The 22550-nt window shown below is 47.1% G+C and overlaps 1 protein-coding gene and 1 long non-coding RNA gene across 2 annotated transcripts in view; one reads left to right on the top strand and one right to left on the bottom strand.

Moving 5' to 3' along the window:
- LOC126535372 (bumetanide-sensitive sodium-(potassium)-chloride cotransporter-like) overlaps positions 1–22550 on the top strand; it is a 139147-nt gene that overhangs the window by 14550 nt on the left and 102047 nt on the right. The window lies entirely within an intron of this gene.
- LOC129385341 (uncharacterized) lies at positions 5170–14113 on the bottom strand. The gene is made up of 3 exons (XR_008612910.2): positions 13784–14113; positions 13197–13243; positions 5170–5456 (listed from the first exon to the last, which is right to left on the bottom strand). It is a non-coding gene; the product is annotated as an uncharacterized lncRNA (long non-coding RNA).

Genomic DNA, 22550 nt, shown 5'->3' with positions numbered 1-22550 from the left:
CCTGTCTGCCAGAACTGCACTGATGGCGTGAACGAAACTCTGAGCCACATCCTTCTCGAATGCGCGGCACACAGCTCCGCTCGTGAAGACCTAATCGCTTCCTATAGACGCCTTGGTCTCCCCACTGCCCGTCCAGAGGACTTCCTGTTTCCCAGGGGTTTTACTGGCTTACTCAAAAGAGCCTTCCCGGCTCTCGTAGAGTTCTTCGAGGCCTCAAACCTATACACGCGGCCATAGGCCCCGTTTTTCGCTTCTTCTTTTATTTTGTCCCCTTCGCGGACTTACCCTCGACTTCTTCCATCTTTATTTCTTGACACTCTTTTATTCCCATTACCCTTCCCCGTGCAGTACTGTTGAGGTGACCTCCTAAGCGAGAGACAGTTACGGTACTGCACTTATCTCTTCTTTTCTCATTCAAAATCACTTACTACTACTCCTCATCCGCATGCGCATTTTTATAAACACATAGGCGGCATAGTCGCGCGTGCGCCGGCAGTATGCGCACAAACTCGTATTACAAGGGAAATTCCCTGCCACATAATTCTTGGAAATGAATGGAAATTATTTACCTTTCGTATCGTTCGCTTGGTGTGGTGGCATTGGAAGGAGCTTGGCGGTGGTATTGCGAAGAAAAAATGGTTGGTACATATGCCGGATGGTGCATGCTATTGCTCATTTTGTTTGGTACTGGCTGCCACGGCTGACCGCCTTCGCTATCGAATAAACCAAGCACACACGCGAAATTCTATTTAGAAACCAGCCCGACGCCGCTTGACAGGGCGACAAGACGGGAACTTACTCCGCTCGCCTGTCTGCTTGGATCCAACGCCGCCTCCCTTCTTGTTCGTAGGGTTTAGATGGAAAGGCGCAGAAGGATACATCCTTCCTCATTCCGACGTAGTTGTGACACTTGTATACGCAACAGTACCGTCGGCGTCCTTTTGCTTTCCTTCGACTTTCAGCGCACGCAACGCGCTACAAGTAGCAATATTCGTCCGCGGGAGCGGCTGCATTGTGCACGTTCTGACCGCCAGGGGGACGCTGCAGGCGTCGTGAAACCTCCAGCGCTGGTTCCCCATAAGGAGTGGGTGAACAATACATAGAGCACAAATACATTTCTTTGTAAACATTCGGATAACTATTTCAGTACTGGCGCCATGTATCGGCAAAAAGTATTTTGTCTCCTTCTATTACTTCTTTAAATTATCAATTTGGTATATGTGCAATATTAGAGTGGCATGAAATCAGGGCCTGATTGGGTTGGGAACTCATCTGGTTGGGAATTAACATGGCACAAGACAGACACTGACCGCAGCGAAAGTGAAACTTTCCCTGTTGTAGTTGCCTTTCGTCTGCTTTTGTCATCATCATCATCATCATCAGCCTGGTTACGCCCACTGCAGGCAAGGGCCTCTCCCATACTTCTCCAACTACCCCGGTCATGTACTAATAGTGGCCATGTCGTCCCTGCAAACTTAATCTCATCCGCCCACCTAACTTTCTGCCGCTCCCTGCTACGCTTCCCTTCCCTTGGAATCCAGTCTGTAACCCTTAATGACCATCGGTTATCTTCCTTCCTCATTTAATGTCCTGTCCATGCCCATTTATTTTTCTTGATTTCAACTAAGATGTCATTAACTGGCGTTTGTTCCCTCACCCAATCTGCTCTTTTTCTTATCCCTTAACGTTATATATATACCTCCATCATTCTTCTTTCCATAGCTCGTTGCGTCGTCCTCAATTTAGGTAGAACCCTTTTCGTAAGCCTCCAGGTTTCTGCCCCGTACGTGAGCACTGGTAAGACACAGCTGTTATACACATTTCTCTTGAGGGATAATGGGAACCTGCTGTTCATGATCTGAGAATGCCTGCCAAACGCACCCCAGCCCATTCTTATTCTTCTGATTATTTCAGAGGTATTAATTTACCACTTCCAGTGCCTCGCTACCTATCGTACACTGCTGTTCTCTACCGAGACTGGTAAACGTTACTTTAGTTTACTGCAGATTAACTTTTAGACAATCCCTTCTGCTTTGTCCTTTCAGATCAATGAGCATGCATTGCAATTGGTCCCCTGAGTTACTAAGCAAGGCAATGTAATCAGCGAATCGCAAGTTACTAAGGTATTCTCCATTAACTCTTATCACCAATTCTTCCCAACCAGGTCTCTGAATAACTCCTGTAAACACGCTGTAAATAGCATTGGAGAGATCGTATCTCCCTGCCTGAGTCTTTTCTTTATTGGGATTTTGTTGCTTTCTTTATGGAGGACTACGGTGGCTGTGGACCCGCTATATATATATCTTTCAGTAAGTTTACATACGGCTCGTCTACACCCTGATTCCGTAATGCCTCCATGACTGTTGAGGTTTTGACTGAATCAAACGCTTTCTCGTAATGAATGAAAGCTATATATAATGGTTGGTTATATACCACATATTTCTGTATCACCCGATTGATAGCGTGAATACGGTCTATTCTTGAGTAGCCTTTACGGAATCCTGCCTGGTCCTTTGGTTGACAGCAGTCTAAGGTGTTCCTTATTCTATTTGCGATTACCTCAGTAAATATTTTGTGGGCAACAGACAGTAAGCTGATCGGTCTGCAATTTTTCAATTCCTTGGCGTCCCCTTTCTTATGGATTACGATTATGTTAGCGTTCTTCCAAGATTCCGGTACGCTCTAGGTCATGAGGCATTACGTATACAGGGCGGCCAGTTTTTCCAGAACAATCTGCCCACCATCCTTCAACAAATCTGCTGTTACCTGATCTTCGCCAGCTGCTTTCCCCCTCTGCATAGCCCCCAAGGCTTTCTTTACTTCTTCCGGCATTACTTGTGGGATGTCGAATTCCTCTAGACTATTCCCTCTTCCATTATCGTCATGGGTGCCACTGGTACTGCATAAATCTCTATAGAACTCCTCAGCCACTTGAACTATCTCATACATATTAGTAATGATATTGCCGGCTTTGTCTCTTAACGCATGCATCTGATTCTTGCCTATACCTAGTTTCTTCCTCACTGCCTTAAGGCTTCCTCCGTTCCTGAGAGCATGTTCAATTCTGTCTATATTATTCTTCCTTATGTCAGCTGTCTTACGCTTGTTGATTAACTTGGAAAGTACTGCCAGTTCTATTCTAGCTGTAGGGTTAAAGTCTTTCATATATTGGCGTTCCTTAATATCTTTCGTCTCATGCGATAGCCCACTGGTATCCTATCTAACGAAGTTACCACCGACTTCTATTGCACACTCCTTAATGATGCCCATAAGATTGTCGTTCATTGCTTCAACACTCAGGTTCTCTTCCTGAGTTAAAGCCGAATACTTGTTCTGTAGCTTGATACGTAATTCCTCTATTTTCCCTCTTACCACTAACTGATTGATCGGCTTCTTATGCACCCGTTTCTTCCATTCGCTCCTCAAGTCCAGGCTTTATACGTGCAAGGATAAGAACGTACTGCAAGACCTCCGGAAATATTTTATGCTACTTTTTATAGTAAAATACATCAACGTAAATTACTAAAGCACGCGTCACGCGTGACTGCAGCCCTCATGCCGGCAACACCGGGGAGGCGTCGCTCAAAATCGTCGCTCGCACGGAGTACGACTTGTAGGCGACGAGCGAACGCGACAGCCATCTCCGTCGCGTCGCTTGTAGCTGCCGCGCGCAAGATCGCTTATATGGGGTTTATACGTTTTTCAGCATAAAACATGGATTCCTCATGCGTTATCAGTAAATTCAAGATAACGCGCCCAACTGACCTCTTGCAGCATGCAGCTGAATGCCTGCGGCAAAGTTTCTAACTAGCACTGGTGCTGCACGTAACTTCAGTGGTCGCAGATTCCCCCTGCGCGAGACACCGTCAAGCGCGCGGTTTATTTATAAAAAAAAAGCATGCTGCCAGCAAAATGACGTTTTCTGTTATGTGATTCCTTAGTTCAACAGCGTTCCGTACACAGTAGACTGCCAAACTGAATAAATTCAAACACACAAAACGCACGGTAATCACGCTCCGTATAGGCTCGGAATCACGGGCTGGTGAACTAACCATTTTAAGCGTCCTCTCGCCTGGCGTGTTATTGAACATACCATAGTTCTGGCAGCGTTTGCGATTTTTAAAGCTCTTACGGACAACGGCAAAGTGATAAAATCACATGCAGTTATCGCGACGACTGGCTTTTTCGATTGACATCGAGAGACACGGCGCGTATGCCTAGTCCTTTGTCAATCGCGTCGGCTAAGCGCAGCGACGACTTCCTGGCGATAGCATGACATATACGGACAATGTGCACCTAAGTTAGAATTCACTTACCGTGGAGGATTTGCTGTTATATCCAAGGCATGACGAACGACAGTCGTGTTTTCGTGGCGACGCGAGATGGCTGACATACGATCTCCCTTGGCTGGCCTTTGCTGCTGAAATGCATTGGCTGCTGCTGTGCTGCTCGGCGGACGGTCATCTTTCTCCGGTGCTGTGTTGTTCCGCGATCTTGAGCGCGCGCGCGCGCGGTGGAGCAACTCCGAGTGAAAAAGTAGAGCGCTCGCTACGCGTTCCGTTGAACTGCGGCGGCCTGTTCTCTTAGAGGCAAAACGATGTGTTCTTTGCTCAGCGTGCATGAATGATACATTGCCATGTTCGGGGCCAGCCACCTACAGTTGAAGCAGAAGATTACGCTACGTTTTGTTTTCTATTGCCGCAAGAGTCTCTCTTTTCTAATGTCGCAAGAGTCTTTTCACTCTCTCTCTCTGAAGGGGAGAGTGAAAAGCACATTTCACTCTCTCCTTGGTGACAGAGTGAACAATGCATTTCACTCTCCTCGACATTTTGCGAGAGTAAAACGACGCTTTGAAGAGTGAACCGGCAGCTTCACTCCTGCGATACCCTTCCTAGTTTTTAGAGTGTATGAAAGGTTCTGTCCGCAGAAAGTGCATGACAGGTGAATTCTCAGTCGGAAACGGGTCATCAACAAGCGAATTAAGAAGCTCCATTAAAAACTGGCTAATCACATTCTGCCACCTGCCGAGTTCAGTCACAATTGTCCAGCATTTTAAGGGGGAGGGGGAAGTAATGAAAGTATTTAGATATGTTTATAATAATTGCCCGCCGGGAAGTGACATAGGGTGACAATGTCTGTTCCCTCTCTTCACGTATTCTGCCTCCGAGGTGAGCCATGGTGCGCAAATTTATTGAGAAAAAAAAAACAAAACAAGGAGGCCTAATACGCGATCGAAATTAAAACACTGTACACTAAGTTGCACACAAACAGGCGCTGCTTCCATGAAAAGCCATGCACACCCGTGCTCTGCAGGGTAGAAAACCAAGGGCTCTCTTCTATGTTTCCAATTCCTGCCTGCCAAGTGGACGCCAACGTGTTGGGTACGATGCCGTTTTCACCGAAACCCACTTTTCGAATGGTGTATAGTGTCACACGACACATGACGAACGTCAGCACTGCAGGTAATGAGAAAAAAAAAGGCATGGTGTCAACAAGGTCACTTTTCTCAACTTAAAGCTGTATAAAGGTAGCAATTAGGAAGGAACACTCACAATATATCCAATCAATCTCGAGTGCTAGATGACCCCTCTAGAAACATTGCAAGGTATGTTTTAACCAAATAGATGGTTTAATTGGAGACAAAATTGCGAATAAAAGGTGCACAAAATAATTCCTGAAGTCCTTCGTCTATGGCTTAATTAAATGCCATAGACTGCATTGGTGATCTCGAAGCTCGAGATTTGCCTGTCACTACAGCGCGCTTGAGTCAGACAACAACTTTCAACAACTCTGCAAATAATCCGGCACCTTTATACAGGCGTGTAGGCAAATAAGATTTCTAGTGATATCGTCGATAGTGCAGTACGGATAAAGGTGGTTTTTTCTTCCTTCCTATATTGATTCACATAATGAAACTCTAATGCATCTGAGTAACCATTCATAATTTCTGAGCACGTGCTGGTATGGTATGGTATGGTAAAACTTTAATGAAGTCCTGCAGATCGTGAGTCTTAACGAAGCGGGCCGCTCCCACGTGGGAACCGGAAGGCCGAGCCTCTCGGCCGCATCGTGGGCCGGCTGGACAGCCCAGAGTTGGTCAGCCAGAAGAGGGCTGCGGAGAGCCGCCTCCCATCTGGCCGAGCTGTTAGCGATGATAGAGCGTGACCAGGCACACCGCCAGAGCATGTGGTCTAACGTGGCTATTTCTCCATAATCGTGGCAGGTAGCATTGGTGTAAGTATCCGGATAGATTTTATGTAAAAGCGACGGATTGGGATATGTATTCGTTTGTAGTAGACGGAGCGTTAATGCTTGAGCTCTGTTGAGGCGCGGATGAGGAACAAAGTAGGTTCTACAGCTGAGATAGTAGTGTTTAGTAATCTCGTCGTAGGTGGAGGGCGTGTCCCTGTTCTCTGGAGGGTCGGCTTCCGATTGGTCGAGGGTAGCGCGGTGGGCAAGTTCACACGCAGCCCCGTGAGCCGACTCGTTAAGGTTGGGAGGAGCACCCTTTATCTGGCCCTGAGCTGCGGGAAACCAATAAATGAAGAGCTGCGTGATTGCCTTGCCCCCAATAAGCCTGAGGGCCTGTTTGGAAATGATGCCTTTTTGAAATGCTCTGACTGCAGATCACTATATATGACAACCCGTGAGCTATCCAGCAGGGCTAGTGCAATAGCCATTTGTTCAGCTATTTCGGAGTCCCTCGTCTGAACCGAGGCAGCATTGGTTATTCCTTGCCGACCATCAACAGTGACACTGGCGAACGACCGACGTCCCTTACAAGAAGCGGCATCCACAAAGCTGACCTGCCGCTGATCACTGTGTATTTGCCTAAGGAGGTTGGTCGTCCTTGCCCTCCTTCTACCGCGATTATGATCTGGGTGCACGTTCCTAGGTATTGGCGCGACCGTAATGTTCTCACGAATCGACGGAGCAACGTCAGAGAACGCCGCTACTCTATCGGGGTGATATCCGAGTTCCTGCAAGATGGATCTCCCTGCCTTCGTTGTTGTGAGGCAAGTTAGCTGTGCGCGCTCCTGGGCCTCTGCAATCTCTTCAAGAGTGTTATGAATGCCAAGCTGCATTAAGCGCCCTGTACAAGTGTATACGGGTAACCCGAGAACCCGCTTAGTAACCTTCCTAAGCTGTGCATTCAATTTACCCCGCTCTGCCCGTTTCCATCGATGCATGGCTGCCACGTATCTAAAGTGGCACAGAACGAAGGCATGCGTTAGTCGAATGAGGTTATCCTCTTTGAGTCCATGATGCCGATTTGATACCCTCCTAACTAAACGAACAGCACTTTCAGTTTTAGCAATTAGCTTGCGTATAGTCTTGCCGTTTGTACCCCCTGACTCAACGATCATGCCCAAGACCTTGATTGAATTGGCTCTGGGTATACGGCAACCATTTCTTGTATATAGGTCAATGTCTCTGTCTTCTAACGATGTCCACCCCTTGGGCCTTGGACCGCGTTTCTTGGGACTATACAGCAAAAGTTCCGACTTCAAGGGGGAGCATCTTAGACCGGTGGGTTCGAGATAGGTTTCGATAGTGTCTATGGCCTCCTGTAAGGCTCCCTCAACATGACCGTCATTGCCTCCTGTGCACCATATAGTTATATCGTCAGCATACATAGTGTGTTTGATGCCTTCGATCCCGAGAAGCTTTCTGCTTAGGTCGACCATGGCTATATTGAATAAACAGGGGGAAATGACTGACCCCTGTGGGGCGCCCCTCTCGCCAAGTTCCAGCAGTTGTGATTCGAGATCGGCTACCAGGAGGGTAGCTTTATTCCTATCCGAGAGGAACGATCTAACATAGTTATAAAACCTCTCACCCAGATTGAGCCGAGATATCGAGGCTAGGATATGCGAATGTAGAACGCTGTCGAAGGCCTTCTCAAGGTCAAGTCCCAAAACGGCCCGAGTGTCGCTAGAGTCGTTGTCTGTGATTTGATGCTTAATCAGTTTCATGGTATCCTGTGTGGATAGGCCTGGTCTGAATCCTATCATACTATGGGGGTACATGTAATTATTCTCCAGGAACCGGGAGAGCCGATTGAGGACCGCGTGCTCCGCTACCTTACCCACACAGTATGTAAACGAGATGGACCTCAACTTGTCAACGCTAGGCGTTTTGCCAGGTTTGGGGATGAGTACTGCGAGAGCAGTCTTCCAAGGTAATGTGACGGTTCCATTCCTCCAAATTTCATTAATGTCCTCTGTGAGGTATGCGATTGACTTTTCATCCAGATTTCGCAACGCCTTGTTCGAGATGCCATCAGGCCCTGGTGCGGATCTACCATTGAGTCCATGTAGAACGCTACGAATCTCTTCAACGCCAAACTCTGCATCCAGATAGGAATTGGCCTGGCCCTGGTAATCGACATGTACAGGAGACCGCCCTGAGCCAACTGGAAGATATTTTTTAGCAAGCGTGCGGATTAATTCGTCCTCAGAGGTCATTCGTGCGGCCTCATGTATGGTTCTACCAATGACTTGCCTCTGATTAGGCTTAGTATTGGTCTCGTTAAGCAGATGCTTAAGCAAGCTCCAAGTTTTACCATTGCGCATTTGGCCGTCTATCGAATTGCAAACCTCATCCCACTGCTGTTTAGAGAGGGTTATACAATGCTCCTCAATGTGTTTGTTAATCTCACGTGCTGGTGGGTGAGATTGTTATACATGATAACAGCGAAGGCGCCAAATAAAAGAACTGACCAAGATAAACGACAGGGGACAACCACGTAGGCTTAACCACGTTGTGCCTACGTGGTTGTCCCGTGTGGTGTTCCTTCGTCCCTCTTTTATTTAGCGCCTTACAAATATAAGCAGTATAGAAATGTTATTTTGTACAGGTGTTTATATATATATATATATATATATATATATATATATATATATATATATAATGTTGAAGTCACGTAGAAGTTCATTTATCAGTGTTACGAGATAATACGTGCACGCCACTGGTTCAGTCAATTAGCATCTGATATCAAAAACAAGGATCTTCGACACCCGACTTGGACAACAAAAGAAGTTCAACAGCTTGCTAAACCTATACTTCAAAATAAGTCTAAAGAAAGATATGTTACATACATGGAGTCAGAAGATTCTAGGTGCATGGGCACATTTTTAAAGAGGATAACAAGATGTTTCAGTAATTATTTAAGTGAACCATGTGACCAAAATTGTAAGTAAAGGATGACAGTAAGTAATGTCTTGCAGGCGATTATATTTTTGGCAGTGTTGTAATTAAGAGATTTTTTTTACTCAACATTGCTCACTGTATTTAAGACTTTTTTCGCTAACGAATTAGATTTAAGAGGGAACTTTGGCTGGGGCTAACGCGGCCGATTCAAATACATGTAAAACGCAGTACTGCTTTTCTGGGATAAACACTTGACCGTCTTTAATAAAATTTGCTGCATTTGAGAGATAAAGTTGTCCTATTTACTGTTTCAAGGGAAATTTCAATTTAGGTCCTGATTTTCGTTAAAAAATCTTTCAGAAATTCAGAAGTCAGAAGAACATAGAAGCACGAAGTTTACAAATTAATAGCTCTCCATCATAAACAGATATTGCGGTTCTCTTAAACGGCATCCATCAGATCATTCAAAGCGGCAAAATTTTATTTGTCAATGTACAGATAACGGGAATCAGCTCGATATCACAATAGTACATGTATCTTAATCTCTCAACCCCCGCACATGTCAGCTGCAAAATCAAATCGGCACTTTTACGACTCCATGGCGATGATTTCTTCGCACGCTGACGCCAGGAACTCATCTACGGCCAATTTTTTATCGTTTCATTTGCCCAACAAGGAGCGCCTTGTTCAAGCACCAGCCACACTGAAGCGCTGCGCTCCGTAGAAGGCCCAGTTGCGAGCATAAGGGCATTAACCTAACACAGCCTTGTGGGCAAAGTGTCCCCGAGTAACAACACCGTGCTTTTCTTCAGCATGCACATCCAGCGAATTGTAGTGTTGGTGCAGATGTCATCAGAAGAAAATGATGATAGTCTACAAATGGAATTATTGAAACGAAATTATTGTTGCAGCTATGTAAGACGTAGAAGGCTGCGGAACATGCAATGAAAGATTCAGGCCTTCTTGTTCTATTTATTGTGTTTCTACAATGTTAATAACATTAGGACGAAAAATTATGTAGAAATATTCGATTTCTTTTTAGTCAATTCTAATCGGAATCTGCTGCATGAAATGCAACTTGCTACTCAACAGCGACCCCCGCTTTAGGCGTAACTGGGCTGGCATTGCCAAAATAGCAGATGCCATGTTTTAACAAATTCCACGATCACATTGCTGCTCACAAAACACGATTCTGTTGTGGGTTTATGAATATAAAACCCGTGCCGCGATTCTTATTTTTACTTTGTATGGCAATGAAGAAATCGTTACATTTTCCCGGATCGCTCAAATTCCCGACTTAACGATCTTGTATTGTTGTACAACTGTTGAAAGAAATTACTGTTTTTGACGTTCCTGAAAACCTCTGCTTATTGTAGAAAGGCTGAAATATGCTGCTGGGACAGTTTTATTTTTTTAAACAACCATGTGGGTGCTGCGATGTATGTACACGCCAAGTCGATTTGGCAGTTAGCCCTCAACATAACCATGCGACAAAATTCTGCAAATGCTGATGTATTTTCTTTCCTTCTTATGGAGCGTTACCCTCACTGCAAATTTGCGCTGATCTCAATTGTCTCAACCTTGACTTTGTAGACAAAACTTTATAACAATCGGAACTTAATTTTTCACAATCTGGATATACATACATATCACGCATCAGTGTCATACATAATATTCCATATATATATATATATATATATATATATATATATATATATATGACTCGAAAGCAGCGCTAATCCCATCTTAGTTGGCCCTGCTGTAGGCATAAATCTTTCGACCAGGTGTTTTTGGAACCTTCATATACTGAACTGATAAATCTGCTAGAACAACGTTGTGATCGCTCAAACCTGGCAACACCCGTACATTGTATATAACATCATGTGCGTTACAGAGCAAAAGGTCGAGTACGTGACCTGTTCCATCAATGCGCGATGGCTCGTGCACATACTGATACAAATTGTTCTGATCTAAAATATCAAAGAAAGTTGATGTGGTCGATGTGATGTGATCGATGTGGCTGTTACATTCATGCCTCGCGGCAAAGGTTATCTTGCTCTGCGATTTTCGTTATCTCAGCTTTAGTAGGCTACCTACAGCTGTCGCAAACTGTCATGTGCGCATCCTCGATGCTCGTCGCAAGCAGGAATTTCGCCAGCATGCCACGATTAATGTTTCGTCAATGCGATGCAACCAACGTGGAACCACTGCGGGAAGCATGCAGAGTGTTTATGAATTTTTCGCCGCATTTGAGAACAGAATGCTGCGGCACGCACGTAGTGGGCGCGATAGACTTTTTCTTCGACGTAACGTGCGAAACGCTGTAACAAGGTCACACGAGAGGTTGCGTGGGTGGGGATACGAAGATGGTGATAACTATTCATACCACTGCAAAAAGTTCGCATCACACAGGAAAAAGGCCTATGTGAGGATGAGCCACATTACAGCAGGGATCACTTCTAAGATATTGCCTGCCGCCTTACCTAATGACACACAAACCAACTAAGAGAAGCTTAGCTAAAGAAGATACAATGATCCGGAAGCTCCACTGGTCCACCACAATGTTTTGTACATCGTGTTTTGATTCTGGATTTCTACGTTGCTATCAAGAATTACGAGGAAGCTTTAGCTCGGGGCCAACAGAAATTCCCCTATGATAGAATACATGCCCAACGCAGAAATTCCCTCTTGGGAGCCGCTGGCCTGATCAAAATAGAAGCCGTTGAATTTTGGAGAGATTGTTAAATTCTAGCAACGGTAGGAAGCCGAGTTCCCCAAATCTTTTACACAAATGCAAAAATTTTCGAGAATTTGAAGATAAAGATTGAAGCACTGAGTTTACGAATCCGTAATGTTAGACAAAAATTAAACATCTGTTTTGTAAACGCATCTGTTAGAGCACACCAAGCAAAGAAATTTGATTTATGTCTGTTTACGTAAATTTGTTACAATGTTAACACGGCTTACGCTGTGGGGTTCTCCTCCCGTGCTCTTGGGACAAAGGAACGACAACACAGTAGTGCAAACAATCACAAGGGCATTTATTGCTTCTTTCATAGATCAATGCCTGCTAGCCGAGTTGCTATCCACAAAACATGCCGATGGGCGCACGACAAATCTAGAAGTCCGACTCACCGCGACCGGATAGCGAGCGAATATGTTGGCCCCATGCTGGATCCCAGCGCCTGGTCATTCGCGTGTACGGTCACGCGAACGGTGGCGCGTTCGAGGGCGGCCACGCGAGACGGTCTCGCAGAAGCATGGGTCGGTGCACTGCTTGCTGTCCCGACCACAAAGAGGAAGCTCCTTCTCTTTCGGCGCCCAAGTAACCCCGCCTATCGGCGGCGTTAGCAGCGCAGCACTCGCGCCCTCTCTCGCACTGCGCTTGTACCACTCCGACCGTCGCGGGCGCCAGGCCACGCGGTGAAGCCGTATTACAGGAGACGCGCTATGCGGGAAGAACATATCAGGGGACCGGCGAGAGTCGCGCATCCCCACAGCGCAAATGTCCTACTCAGGAACTAGTCGTTTATTTGATACGTCAATTCTGTCGGCGTTAATTGTGGTAACAGCTGAATTTTACCGAATCGGATATTGTTTTTATTTCGATATTGCAGGTTGACAATTCCATTGGCTCAAATCCTAGCTTATTCAAGTTTTGAAATACTCAATATTATTAAAATAAAAAGTACGACTAAAATTAAAATCAGCTTCCTGATCGAGATTAATATATATTTTATTAATGCAACAGAACTCATAAGAATCAGTCCCGTAGATGCTAAGAAAATTGAATTCTCCGCAACCATGTAAAGATACAGGAGGTCCTGAGCTACAGCTTCATCGTAAAAGTGCGTCCGTGTCTTCTTGAATATGCGTGAGAGACATCCCGGTAATCCCGGTACGTTTGAAAGAGCAAAGCGTCGCTTGGTCCTAGCTATGCGTACAACATTGATAACATTAGGCTTACTAATTTATTGGTGATTGTTTTCTAGCGCTCAATTTAGTCAACTACACAAGGGAACGGATATAAGAAAACATCTTACCGGTGCTCACCAACATCATCAAAGGCAGCACCCGAGCTTTCCCCCACCTGAAAAAAAAAAGGAGAAAAGGTTGTGTCATGATAGAAAAGCAAAACATTTTCCTCCTTTTCAAGGTCTTCTGGATCGCCCGTACTTATTAGGCGTGAATAATAAAAGGTCTAGTGCCGACTGTCACTCTCCCGAGAACACCGCGTGACCCTGACTGCCTGACAAGACGAAAACAGGGCTTTAAAATATCTGCTCAAAAAATAAAATTATTTTTAACGTTAGGTGTTTTTATCATTGTCAATCAACTAGCAGTAATGTGATGGATAGTTCTGCCTCTGCTGAAAATTTATAGATTTCCGAAGAGACATACAGCCGGTAATATTGCCACGGACTAGCACCATGGATGTGAAAGAGGCCAAGCGGTTCTGCGATTGACAGTGACAGTTCTTGAGCTGAGACGAGCTGACGCTTTTTAGTCAGTTATTGATACTCATTTGTCTACTTTATGTATACTGCCTCTCGTCTGCATGTTTTCGCGTAACTTCTTGGCGGCAGTAGCATCCGTTGTGCTCTTCACGTGACTGCTCAGTGGACCTTACCTTTACAAATGAGACTGGGCTTCGTTCACTTCGGTCTTTTCCTGCCCGACGACGACTTTAATCATATTTACGGTCCAGACCATTTTGTTTCTGCAAAAACGCATGAGCATCACCAACAGGCGGATTTATCATGTTCCCAAATGCAATGTTTAACTAAAAGCGCCACACCTCAAGCCTACTTCAGAACATACAAAATTTACCGCATTAGTTGGGAAACCGAATCAAAAGCTATACAACTGTTCAGTGACCATTATTGCTGCGGCACTCCGCATAGAAATGCTTGACGCCGTCGCATGCGGATGTAATTCGAGCCTTACACCACACAAAAAATTTGAGGACGCTTAAGCTTTGCCTTTGAGAATGGACGCCCGTAGCATTCAAACATGCCCGACCGCTTCTCACGCTTTCCGCCAACTGCAGCTTATGTAGCCGCATTGTTTGCAGGGAAACGCTGGCGGCGAACGGCGTGCATGAAGGCGAGCTTTGTGGTAGAAACACGGCCTCTTGTGTGGCCAATCTTCTGGTATTGTTTCGCATTTTTTATATTTCAATCTGAGAAAATTTAACAGAACAGACATGCGCTGTCGGTGTTCTGTTTCATGATATTTGTTTGTTGGCTATTATCCTGAAAATTGCGAGGGATACCATAGTAAAGGATGCAACACAAGGTATGAGCAAATTCAGTGATAGAAGAAAAACTTTAGTGCCGTATTGAATACATATGGCAATTTTTGAATAAATACGCCAATAGAGATGGTGTATTGCTATTTTAGGGATTACATTCGAATAACTGTAACAAAATGTGAAAGAATAAACAAAAAAACGTTGATCCTTCCAAAAATCAGATGGTCTTGGTCGTAAACAACAAATTCCATTCAAATTGGGTAATGTGGTTTCGTTGGGACACTTCTGGGCGTTTTACACGCATCCAGAGCAAGGAACCAGTGCAGCTCGGAACGGACCACTGATTCCTCAAAGCGCAATCAAATAGAGCGCAACGGCAGCCCGTGAAATCGTGGAGCATCTTGGAATGCTACTAATGACGAGCAACGGACACCTCAGGACCACGTGACGTTGCTTGCTCCAGATGGCCACCGCAAGGCCTTTCTTGGTTGGTGCTACCTGGCTTCCTTGCTTGTGTCGAGAGCCGTTTGAACGAAATGTTTAGTAAAATTAATTACAACCTTCATGCGTCATAAGCGAACTGGGCTAAGAACATAATTGTGGAAGCACAGATCAGTTAGTGCAGCATTTTCAATAATAAGATAGCGCAGTACAAAGGACGGAAAACCAGGCGCAACAACAAAACAGCTTATTCGTGAGTAATCATAAAAGGGGGAACTAGTAACTTTCTAAAAAGTCAAGCACACGTGCATCAACCTTTTTTGCACATATCTTCTTTTTAGGCACATGCTCACTTCACCGCACACGCTAGAATGATTAACGAAATTTGGCAGTTTTACACTAAAGGCGAATCATTGACAGAAATAGCAAAATTTGCCGTTGCGCTGCAGCTTCTAGAAGTTCAGCACGCCAAAGGACCAGCCGCCGGAGCTACTCATGGTCGAAGTCTCGTTCTCGTACAGACCTGTCCAGGTCTCGCTTCTCCTCGTGGACCCAACAGGAAGCGGGAACCTTAGCGGACCTCCTGTACCGGGATCACAAGCGGTGAGCTGGTCAGCACGGCTTTTCCCCTCTCACACAGCCCACCAAGACAACACCCTGTCATCGCGTCTACACACAGCACCCACCCCACACAATTCTTCACCCCTAAACAAGACTGATGTTCAACTGCAAATTCTAGCTGAGCTAAAGGCCATCAGGGAAGAAAACAAACGCCTTCATGAAGAAAACAACAGACTTCGCACGCAGATTGCAGAACTATACGCCACTCGTACTGCCACTCAGCATTCCACACCAATGTGAATAACCGCACCCTCAATGCCATCATCTTCAGAACGTTCTGAACCGATGATTCTCGTGGAATCAGCAAAACCGACAGAAATCGCACAAGTCGAGGAGAAAGTTGATGTACTGCAACGGCAGCGCCTAGCAATGCAACAAAGCATCCAGCAACTGGCAAGTGTTATTGAAGAAACACGGCTCGCAAAAGATCAGCAACGCAAGAAAGTTAGAACACTAGTACAACAGGAAGTAGAGCAGGGACACCCTGCCGATCCCCCCGTCAGCCAGGACGAATAGCAAAACCAACCACAGGAACGAAAACCCACTCATAATCTGGCTATGGAATTGTCGCAGCTATAAACGCAAGCAAGGGTCACTAAGACAGTACATAAGTAACGCCAAAACGACACCAAGCGTAATCGCACTACAAGAAACAGGCACACACCCAACTCAATCTGGCTACAACACACATACCACCACGCCTGAAAGCCGCGTGGCCACACTTACAGCTAAAACGCTCAAAACCACACAACACACAATAGACGGCAGTGATGTCGATCATAACCTAATTGAGATCCTGCCGCTCCAACGAGGCCGAAAAAGCCTTTTCATATTGAATATATACAGCCCACCCAAGCAGAAGCAGGCCAAGTTCGACTACTTGATGACTTAATAGTGTGCTGATTGTAGGCGACTTCAACGCGGCTCACCAGGCATGGGGCTACACGACAGCCACATCAAAAGGCACTGCACTCCAGTACACCATACAGCAGCACCGTCTCACCATCCTCACAGATCCCGCATACCCCACACGTCTAGGAAACAGCGTCTCCCCAGATACATGCCCTGACGTCACCCTCACTAAAGGGATACAGCAAGCTGCCTGGCACAACACGGAGGAAACTCTGGGCAGTGACCACTGCATACTTGCCACCACATTGAACGTTACGCATGCACGCCACCCGATAAAAAAGACAACACTCACAGATTGGACAGCTTTTCGCAAAGAGCGAGCGGATGACTCCTCAACCTGCATTACGGATCTCGAGCAGTGGGTACGAGAGCTCCAACAAGACTTAGCCAGACATTCAAAACAGATCACACTCACCACAGACATACCGGCCGTAGACCCGCACCTTCTTCACCTCTGGGAAGCACGTCGAGGCCTTGTTAGGAGATGGAAGCGCCAAAAACATAATCGTAAATTGAAACTACGTATAGCGAAACTCACGGCAACCGCGGAATGTTATGCTGGGGAGCTCACCCGTCAAAACTGGCGACAACTATGCAACAAGTTGCAGGGTAATGTTAGCACGGCCAAAACATGGTCGCTGCTACGCCATCTTCTTGACCCCACACAAAGCAAGGCAGTTAGCCAGCAAACAATTCAACGTATCCTCCACAACCATCCGGGTTCTGATGACGAAATCCTGGAGGAGTTGCGGGCGCGGTACATAGGCGGTCCGGCGCACAACACCGGAGCGATTTTAGCACTCGATCTCAAAGGCGCTTTCGACAATGTGGCTCACCATACCATCCTTAGAAACCTAAGCCTCACGAATTGTGGTCGTAATACTTACAATTATATACGCGCCTTTCTAAGCAACCGCACGGCCACAATAGGCATTGGCTCACTCAGAACCCCGACGTTACCTACTCGCAACAAAGGAGCCCCACAAGGTGCTGTTCTATCACCCACCCTTTTCAATATTGCTATGATGAAATTACCTGACGAACTCAACGCAATACCAGGAATCAGGCATGCAATACACGCCGATGACATCACTATCTGGACCACCACTGGTTCCGAAGGAGAGAAACAAGACGCCCTTCAACATTCGATCCCTCTCATACATTCTGGCTTCACAGGACAAAAAGGCAGTGCCGAAGCACATAGCTTATACATATATGACGCTGGTTCACGAAGTGCAGTGATCGCTGTGTTGAGCAGCGCCATCGGTCTCATGCTGGAGACAAGCGTAGACATATAGTAATTTCAAGCCTACTAAACTTTAAATGCGGGAGTACGATGCCGGTGTATCACACATATTTGGTAGCGCCTGCTGCTAAGATGCTTTGTGGTTGACTTAGGTTGGCCGCACACGAGCATGCGCTTTTATGTTTTAGTCCCTACGCCAAGCGATCAGATAGTAAGCAGATTTACCATTTGATGCTGGTAATACAGAGAATCTGGTTCACTTCGTTGAATTAAAACCGATATACGCAAAATAGTTCACAAAAAACACACACCGCGGCTGATAATACCCGTCACATGTTTGCGCCCCCAAGAGATATCTCCGCGTACTGTTGCTACCGATGCACCGAAAGGCTTCCCCGACGACCTTATATGAACGGACATTGCGGAAATTTCACAAAGTACAATCTAAAACATCGCGAAATCGTCCCGCAGCAAGCGACAGCAATACTTTCAAGCAGCGCAGTGCCGGATCGCGCAAGCCAGAGAGGAGGAAGGGCTCGCCGAGCGTCTCTTCCTCCTCGCCCGGTGATAAGGTGTATATATATATATATATATATATATATATATATATATATATATATATATATATATATATATATATTGTAAGCACTATTAACGTACTTCGTCGTTTTCATTTGTACATAGCCATCATCATCTTCACTGTTCTTCGACTTCTTCGCGCGTGAGCTGGGGGCGTTGCCTTTGGTGGAATAAACAGCGCTGGACAACTTGATCGGTCTCGGTATTATAAAGTGGTGGAGGTACGTCAAGATCCCGACGTCCTCTCGCGTTCCCGTCCTCCCTGGAGCTCCGTTCCGGTCGCCGCCTGCACCCAACTACCCCTACAACAATGGACACTTCCGACCCCGGCCCTTCCGGCGCCTCAAACCCTACCACACAGACGACCCCACCTGCGGCGCCCTCTTGGACTGTGACGAGCCCTCAGCGCGATCCCCCTGTCTTTGCGGGACTCCGCGGTGATGACGTAGACGATTGGATCGACCACTACGACCGCGTGAGTTCTTGTAACAAGTGGAACGACACCCAGAAATTGAGGCACGTCGCCTTCTACTTGACCGGTGTTGCAAAGACGTGGTATTTCAACCACGAAACCGACATCGCGGATTGGACCACGTTTACCTCGAAGCTGCGGCAAATCTTCGCTTCCTCGTCTGGCCGTGCAGAAGTCGCCAAACAGAAGCTGGGAACGCGCCGCCAACTTCCCCAAGAGTCTTACACCTCATACATAGAGGATGTCTTGGCTCTGTGCCGCCGTGCGAATCCTAGCATGACGGAAGCCGAACGCGTTCGCCACATCTTAAAAGGCATTGGGCCTGTCGCGTTCAACGCCTTAATCGTGCAAAATCCGGCTTCTGTCCAAGACATCACTTCAACGTGTCAACGCCTCGACGAGCTGCAGTCTATTCGTCTTCCACATGACAGCAGCGATCCTCAGGTTGCTCATTCTCCAGATCTACGTGCTCTTATCCGCACCATCATCCGCGAGGAGCTTCAACTACAAGACCTAAAGCGTCCCCCTGCTGCCTGCGCACCAACCCCCACCTTCGACTTGCGCGAGGTCGTAAAGCAGGAGTTGACAGCGATGACTACACCCACGACGCATCTTGCTCCGGTAGCGCGCTCCACCCCTACCTACGCGGATGTTGTTTCGCTACCCACCCCTACCGTGACTTCCGTGCCTACTGGCGTTTCCTATGACCATTTGGCTTCGATGGGAACCAGAGCACTTGCTGCGCCATCGTACCCTCAGTGGCGTCCACCTCGTCCGGTTTGTTTTTACTGTGGCATACGCGGCCATATATCTCGCTTCTGCCGCCGGCGCCAGCAGGATGAAAGGCGAGGCTATGCTGAGCACGAAAGAGACCGCACTCGCCGATCAGACGACTACTATCCCGGACCGCACTCATTCCCTCAACAGCGTTCTCCGTCTCCACCAGCTGCTCCCAATCTGCCTCATAGTTCCCGTTCGGCCAGACGTCGTTCTCCATCCCCTTACCGGCGCTCTACATCACCACTTCGTCCCACTTCCCATTTTGTCGACCAGCACTCGGAAAACTAACTGTTGCAGTTTTTGGAGGGGAAACTGCTTCTTATCGGTCTTCAAAAATTCCTCCTGTTCGCCCGGCCAACATGCTTTCTGTGACTGTCGAAGGTGTTCCCGCATCAGCTGTCATCGATACCGGTGCCGCCGTTTCTGTTCTTCGGAGTGATCTGTGTTCCCGGCTCCGTAAAGTAAAAACGCCTTATCTTGGACCTATTTTGCGTGGCGCTAATAATGCATTCATTCACCCTGACGGACAGTGTACTGCTCGTGTTCTCATCGACGGCATACGCCACCACATCGAGTTTATCATCCTTCCAACGTGTATCCATGAACTTATACTTGGTTGGGACTTCCTACATTCTGCTTCAGCCGTCATTTCATGTAGAGAAGAAGTTGTCCACATCACAGATACAGAGCTTGAACCTGTTGCGGACTCTTCACTTTCATGCGTGAACTTGGTCCTCGCTTCAGACTACGTCCTGCGTCCTGGTCACGAAGACGTTGTAGCCGTAACGTCCAGTCAGATCGCCGACGGAGACGCCCTAGTCGCCCCTTCTTCCCGCTGTACTTCTCGCGGAATTCTCATTGCCACCTGTCTCGTCCGGTTTTCACGCGGCCGCGCCCTTCTGTCTGCTTGCAACACGACCCCAGATCCTGTGATGCTGCCCAAAGGGATGACTGTGGCAACCCTCGCCGACACTCAACCAATCTCTCTAGTCACGCTTTGCCCTTCTTCATCGCCAGCACCAACCTCAGGTTTGGATGATTCTTTCCCTCCTCCAGCCGTTCTTGGTTCTGACCTAACAGCCGCGCAGTCCGAAGCCTTAATGGTGGTCTTGGCAAAACACAAAGCCTGTTTCGATAGCTGTTCCTCTGTGTTGAGCCAAACTCCTGCGGCTACACACCGTATCGAAACCGAAGGTTCCGCTATAATACGACGACGCCCCTATCGTGTATCGCCGTCCGAACGAAAGGTCATTGAACAACAGGTCGCTGACATGCTTGCGCGGAAGATAATACGACCTTCATCTAGCCCATGGGCGTCTCCCGTGGTCCTGGTAAAGAAGAAAGATGGCTCAGTTCGCTTTTGCGTGGATTATCGAGCGCTCAATAAGATCACGCGCAAGGACGTATATCCAATACCTCGAATTGACGACGCTTTGGACACACTACAAGGGGCGGAGTATTTCTCCAGCATTGATCTTCGATCAGGATATTGGCAAATTCCGATGAACGAGACTGACAAAGAAAAGACCGCATTCGCTACACCGGATGGCCTTTATGAATTTAACGTGATGCCTTTTGGCCTTTGCAATGCTCCTGCCACATTTGAGCGCATGATAGACAACGTACTTCGTGGTCTAAAATGGAAGACATGCCTCTGTTATCTGGACGATATTGTCATCTTTTCGTCTGACTTCAGCCAACATCTTCAACGATTAGACGAAGTTCTCAAGTGCCTTGCGAATGCTGGTCTCCAGATCAATACAAAAAAATGCAAATTTGCAACCAAAACAATAAAAGTATTGGGTCACGTCGTCTCAAAAGATGGCATCCAGCCTGACCCCGACAAGATTAGTGCCGTTCTTCAGTTTCCTCGCCCCCAGCAACAGAAAGATCTACGTAGTTTCCTCGGCTTGGCGTCATATTTTCGTAGGTTTATACGCAACTTCGCAGCAATAGCAGCTCCTCTACACAAGCTACTGGTTACCGGTGCCTCTTTCACGTGGACTAGCGACTGCGAGTCGGCTTTTCAAGCTCTTAAGCGGCATCTTACTTCCGGACCAGTGCTTCGCCACTTCGATAATCGTGCCCCCACCATACTCCATACTGACGCAAGCGCACAAGGTATTGGCGCAGTACTTCTGCAACGTAATACAGCATCTAAAGAGCAAGTCATAGCATATGCCAGCCGAACACTTTCTCCAGCTGAGCGGAACTACACCATTACAGAGCAAGAGTGCCTGGCTATCGTTTGGTCGATTCAGAAATTTCGCCCATACCTTTACGGCCGCCACTTCACCATCGTCACCGACCATCATGCTCTGTGTTGGCTGTCATCAATGAAAAACATGTCAGGACGCTTAGGACGCTGGATACTCCACTTGCAGGAATATGACTTCACTATAACGTACAAGTCTGGAAAACACCATCATGATGCAGACGCATTGTCTCGCTGCCCACTCTCACTCTCTCCAGGTAACGCGCCGTCGTCTTCCCAACCACGTCGTTCCGATGCTACGCCTGCCTCTCACCAACTCTCGATAACATCCCTGGACCAAGTTACGCTTTCATCACGCTCTGATTTCGTCTCGCTTCAGCGGGCCGACTCCTACTGTCGAGCTCTCATGGATCGCCTTAGTGGGTTCGCCGAACCGCCCAACAGCCGCTTGCGACGCCAACTTCGACAATTCCGCCTTCAAGGTGGCGTGCTACACCGCTACATTTACCACCCAACAGGTCACCGGTGGGTCCCAGTTCTACCTCGCTGCCTTCGTTTGCGGGTATTAGAGGCACTTCACGACGATGTATCGGCTGGCCACTTAGGCTTCCACAAGACATACGACCGCATAAAGACCCGCTGCTTCTGGCCTGGCCTATCCTCAACGGTGGCCAAATACATTGCCTCTTGTGCGTCATGTCAGCACCGCAAACGCTCGACATCCCCTCCTGCCGGTTTACTACAACCTCTCCCTTGCCCGGACGCACCTTTTGAATTTGTTGGCATTGATTTATATGGTCCCTTGCCGTTGACACCCTCCGGTCACCGTTGGATTGTCACTTCGGTCGACCATTTAACAAGATATGCCGAGACTGCC

This window comes from Dermacentor andersoni, chromosome 2 (assembly GCF_023375885.2).
Source record: "Dermacentor andersoni chromosome 2, qqDerAnde1_hic_scaffold, whole genome shotgun sequence".
Classification (NCBI taxonomy): domain Eukaryota; kingdom Metazoa; phylum Arthropoda; class Arachnida; order Ixodida; family Ixodidae; genus Dermacentor; species Dermacentor andersoni.
This window is presented reverse-complemented; position numbering and strand designations above follow the sequence as displayed.